Below are 6,306 nucleotides of genomic sequence, written 5' to 3'. Positions count from 1 at the left end.
TGGTTGTGCTCCTTATGAGCCGTGCTGCATTCCAAGCAGAGCCTCTCCACGGTTTGGAGCAGCTTGTCTCGCTCCTTGCGTAACTAAGCAATCGTTGCGACATCCATGCTCGCCCTCTTCTCTAGGGCCGCGAGCTTCTCCTTGGCCCCTAGCTTTAGATCCCTTTCCTTCTTAACCTCGCCCAGAAGGTCTAGGATCCACTGGCAGGTCTCGACCTCCCTCTAGAGTAGCTCATCCCACTCGTTCCTGACCCTAGCGGCTTCTTCATCATCCTTCTGCGACCTTGCCGATTGGGCCTCGAATGCCTTCTCGGCCTTATCAGCATCTCGATGGGCCTCAGCCACTTGTGACTGAAGATTGGCCTCCTCCTTAGCGATGGGAGTCAACTCAGCCACCCTCAGCTAGGCAACAACAAGCTGAGCGGTCACCTTCATGCGTAGCCACGCCTCCTCGATGAGGTGGTCCCAGGTCTCCTTCTATTGATGAAGGAACTGAGACTTCCCCCAACTACGAGCTATGAGGGACTACATGAAGACGATGATCAGGTGTCGGTACGATGGAGCTAGAGATCCGCCTAGCTTCAACACAGGGATTATCGATCATACGCACTCCTCCCGAGACATGCTAGTTAATTTGACCCTTCAATTGACAAGGAGAGAAAGCTAATCAGTAATTTAAGGTAGAACATGCCGGTGTTGCCAAACAGTCCCGAATGTGTGGCTCTGAGAGTCAATGTGGAAGGAGATCAACTAAATAGCCGATTCTAGGATATTGATAAGAATAAATCAGTTAAAACTCATGGAGTTATGGAAGGAAAATCGGTTATCATTCAGGATAAATATAGCTATCTAGACAAATACTGGTCAATGGCAATAGGATGTCAACAATAATCAGTTTATGCTAAGCCAATGACTGCAAGTAACTGAATCCCTTTTTATATAAAAGAAATAGCTCATCATCATTTAACCATTTAATAGAGATAAATCTAATGAACATATTAGATGTCATCTATCGTTATGACCAGTGGGGCATGAGGCAGAATCATGCAGGCCGTAGAAACAACGATAAATTCGATGACCCTAACTTATTACTAATATCAGTGGGGCATGAGGCAGAATCATGTAGGCTGTAATATAATAATAAGATCATAGGGCTAACACATCTTTCAACCTATCTTTACTTCAACGGTCTCGTAACATGAACTGCATATATGAAAACACTCGATATCGACTAAAATAGTCGATTCAGGTATAACGCCCAATTAAAGTCATGCCCTATCAGGAATAGATCTACCAAATAATAATCTCCACTCCATGGTGTTAACAGTGGGGTGTGAGGCAAAATCACATAGGCCATGATAACGGGCCATGGAACGGTTCTCGTTAGCCAATAGATCTATTCAAGACTAGACATGCCTTAACCGCACACTATGCACGATCAAGATTAACATAAAACAGCCGATACAACATAACTCATCATTTAAAGTACAGATTAAATCAATTTATATTAATAAACGATCGGTTAAATAGTATATAAGGCTGATCTAGATCAATCCCAATCGAGCGAAGTGATATTGCTGTAATTAAATAAATAATGAAAGGAATTAGCAATATCGGTAACTTAATGAATCTATCCGAATGACACCACCCTTACATAGAGCCGATAACTTGACCTTAATCTAGTTCAAGTAGTGGAGGTTGACCGGATCGATGCAGCTGTATTTGAACTAAATAAGAGTCAATAACTAGCTTATACCAGAGTCACAATGGAGGTCGACCGGATCGATGAAGCCATACAAATAGAAGAATAAGCCACGACAGTACTTATAGACAAGCCGAAGGTCGGCTGGACCGATGCAGCCCTACTCGCTAAAGAACTCACTGAGATCTACTCTACTCCTACTCCTAAGGGGTGGTCGGAGCCAAAAAAATATAAGTAACTTGTATTTAATTGATTGTGTGTCCTTTTACAATAGCCGGGGTCCAATATTTATACCCGGATCCTATGCATGAATCCTACTTAAGCACGACTCATCATAATTTTTGGCCTAAGAGAAAACATTCCTAATTTAAGATAGCTTGGACCCTAATCTTTCTCTTTTTATAGAGTCCAACATGTTCTTCCCGGTGTCGGTCGTTGCTTTTGTCGTCATCTACTGACGCTATCTGAAGAGAGCCGATTCCAGTGTTGTATTCAAATTAGCTGATATCGACCTCTATGCAATTAATTTCTTGATGACATGATCTTGGGAGCTTTCGAGTTCCTGCAATTCTTTCTTCCAAATTTTTGTGTAAACACATGCCCCCCAATTTTGGGATAAAAGTAATTTTATTCCAAAATTATCACGTCTGCATCCTGATAGGTCCACAGTCACGGGTAGAGAATCTTGATATGGGGTCTACTGTTTGTCTCCATCTATGTCAGCTTATGAGCCCATGCTTCAAAACTTTTACGAGAGCATCATTGCTTCACGGGCGCTTGGATCCATCTTTCTAGGCCGACTATAAAATGTCTATCCGACTCTGGCGAGAGCAATTCAATAATTTGGCCATGTTTCTCTTCTATTTGCTTCCTCGAGTGTCTTTGACTCCACCTGACCCTCCATGGTCTATCTTTTTGCCATGAAGATCTTGAGTGGTTGGAAGAATTCTTGTGCATAGGGTGATTGTGTCGCTCATCTTAGTGCCTTGTCGAGCAAGAGGATCAGCTATTGCGGTTAGAAGAATTCTTGTGATATCACCTGAGTCTTCTCTCCATGCTCGTAGAGCTATTCTAGTGTTCGCAAGGGCTAAAATGTGTGGACACCTTTCCCTTTTTTGCTCCATCAAATGCACATCGGGAAAGCCACAGGCTTTTTTCCCATAGTTTCTCGATCACCGAGAAATCAACTGGGCATCTGTTAGGCCGGTGGCTTTTCCCCTTCTCTAGCATAATTTTATCAACGGACCGATGTGACTCGGTTCATGATGACCTTTGGCCTTGTGGGGATCCAGACTCCCTTCAATCCAAAGAAGTCTCGGTGGGTTGATCGTTGGTCAATGTAAATCTTTTGTATCCATCCCATGATATTTTGTAATTATGGGAAGCAATAAGTCTGAATCTGTTATCTTTTCGTTATCTGTCCTATGAATTTCTAGAGTGTTGATCCATTTCCGTATCTGGCTTCAATTCCACACCCCTGACGAAATCTATCTTCTCACCTTCCTAGGCTATATATATGGGCCATGACTGTGGATCAAAAAACATCCTACTTTGTCTCAAATCTTTCATGTTTTTAGCATGGTTTCCACTTTCCCATAGGTTTGAGGTCATAGAGAATAGTAAGAGGTCCACTGAGGAGGCCCTCAATGGAGCTACATCATCATGCCAGCGCCTTAATCACCAGAAGGGTGCAACTCATGATGCTCTCACTGCTTCGGGGCATAGGGCCTGACTCCGTTCAGCCTTTGAGGTTCTGTTTGTCAATAGCTCGCCACTAGCTTCCCTGCTATTCAAGGAGACGGGTCGACAATGATGACCTGCTTGCCTCCATTGACAGGCATGGCCAGAATCTCGCCGACTATTTCTCCCTCATAGAATTGGCTCTGGCCATGGTCCGATGCCGATTGCCTCCCGAGGTCGATTCGGTGGAGGATAGGTTGGCCAAGGCCGAGGCTAGAATCACGAGTGGGATATCTATCATAACTTTTGCTTCTTTTCAATTTCATCTTCAAGATTATGATCTTTTCCCCTTTGAATCTTTTTAGATTTGTCTGCTCAACTGGAAAGCCTCCGATTGGCTGCAGAGTACGCGACAGGGTTCATCAACGCCAGAGGTGCCGTCCTAGTGGTTTGCCTGCATGACATCCTGAACCATGTCAGGGAGGTCACTTTGCACGACGTTCGTCATGGTGCCGCCATGGCGTTGCCTGCTGCGCAAGCCCATTCGGGCCATGAACTTTGGTTTCTTCCCCATGGTTTTCCAGCCACTGGTGCACCCTGGGGATCATGAGCGTCTGGTTGAGGATTTCTCCAGCGTCGCCAACTCTATAGCCTTTATTTCCCATGCCGATGATATAGTAACCAAAGTGTTTTCCGGCCCATAGTTTGTAATAGGTGATATTTAGCAAACAATTTCTCCATCTTGAGTGATTTTCCTTTGCTTCGTACTTCATATTATATGCATCGCTTTGTCCGTGTTTGCTTTGCTCCTATAAGCGATACACATCGTACCGGCTTTTACCCCTTTAGGTTTATTTTTGCACTAGAGGCGATACATTTCCGGTATCGGCTATTAGAGCCGATGACCGAACAAATTGGTTGTCAAGTATTAATCCAAACGCTAGGGTAATATTTCTTTAGATATTTCCCATTGATTGCTCTACTAAATTCCTCCTCTTCTCTTAGTGTTTCCTAAAATATAAGCATTACTAGACGCACAATGTTTGATCCGATAGGGTCCTTCCCAATTAGGTGACCATTTGCCGAACTTACTGTCCTTTGACCCAATCGACAACTTCACTTTCCTAGGCCAAGTCTCCTTCAAAAAATGGCTTAATCTTGACCTTTTTATTGTAATATTTTGCAACCCTCAGTTTATTGGCTTTGATATTTTCAAGAGCACGCAGTCGTAGGCAACTCAAATCCTCTAAGTCATCTATCATAAGATTCTTATAGACTTCAGCTGACAAATCATTTTGCAATGTAACATGCCTCGATCCAGTCTGAAGTTCCTAAGGAAGAACTGCATTATGGCCATACACAAGTTCATAAGGCAACATTTTAATCGATCCATGACAGGCCATCCTATATGCCCATAGTGCCTCATGAAGCGTTGAATGTCACTTCCTTGGCTGTTCCTCAATCTTTTTCTTGATCAGCTTAATCATAATCTAATTGGACGCCTCTACCTAGCCATTAGCCTAAGCATAGTAAGGAGAAGAATTTAGTAGCTTGATTCCCATACTGGCAGCAAAATCTTCGAACTCTTCTGATGTGAATATTGTCCCTTGATCGGTAGTTATAGTTTGAGGAATCCCAAAACGATACACAATGTGCTCCTTGACAAAATCAACCATGTTCTTTGAGGTTACCATTTTTAAAGGAATCGCCTCAACCCATTTAGTGAAGTAATCTATTGCTACCAATATGAACTTATGTCCTTTGCTTGATGGCAGAAAAATTTGGTCAATTAAATCAATTCCCCAACCTCGAAACGGCCATGGCTTGATTATTGGATTCATGGCCGATGCAGGCGATTTCTAGACATTACCAAAACATTGACAGTAGCCGGAGCCAAAAAAAAGTAAGTAACTTATATTTGATTGATTGTGTGTCCTTTTACAATAGCCGGGGTCCAATATTTATACCTAGATCCTACGCATGAATCCTACTTAAGCACGACTCATCACAATTTTTGGTCTAAGAGAAAACATTCCTAATTTAAGATAACTTGGACCCTAATCTTTCCCTTTTTGTAGAGTCCAACATGTTCTTCCCAGCACCGGTCATAGCTTTTGTTGTCATCCGCTGGCGCTATCTGAAGAGAGCCGATTCCAGTGCTGCATTCGAATTAGCTGATACCGACCTCCATGCAAGTTGATTTCTTGATGACATAATCTTGGGAGCTTTCAAGTTCCCGCAATTCTTTCTTCCAAATTTTGGTGTAAACATCAGGATACAAAAAATAGAAAAAGGAAGATAAAGGCAAGAAGCAGGATGAAGCAATACCTAGCCGGAGGGAACGACGACGTCGCGCAACATGCTCATGGTGTGGTTTAGGGCCTCGAGCATAGACGCAATCCCTGCATTGAGGCTCTCTCGTTTCGTGCTGTCGGTGGCATTGTCAAGGGTGAAGAGCATCGACGCTGGATCCTATGGATTCATCCACCGAAGCAGGGGCTCGCCCCATGCGGGCAAGCCGCTGCCCACCAACGTTAGGGCCAGGGACGACTCCCCATTGGCTCTAAGCGCCGTCGACCCCTCTTACCGTGATGTCCCCGACGGGATGCCCCCTCTGGCAACAGAAGAGATCAGCGGCATGGATGTCGACCTCTCTCCAAGCACCACTGACTCCTAGGGACCCCTCGATCATGTCCCCCTCTGGCCGACCCATGCCAGGGTTCATTGCTTGGGCCAACGATGGCATGGGTTGCACCGATGCCTCAGGCACCTGCTGTAGTTATGCCTAGTTGTGACCCATCTATCATGACCGCCGCCGCCTCTACTTGGGTTGGCAGGGTTATGACCGGTGGCACTGTGCCCACCACGGTTGGTGCCACGAGCGCGGTCGGTAGCCCCATTTGTCCCACCATCGACAGCGGTATC

This window comes from Miscanthus floridulus, chromosome 6 (assembly GCF_019320115.1).
Source record: "Miscanthus floridulus cultivar M001 chromosome 6, ASM1932011v1, whole genome shotgun sequence".
Classification (NCBI taxonomy): Eukaryota; Viridiplantae; Streptophyta; class Magnoliopsida; order Poales; family Poaceae; genus Miscanthus; species Miscanthus floridulus.
This window is presented reverse-complemented; position numbering follows the sequence as displayed.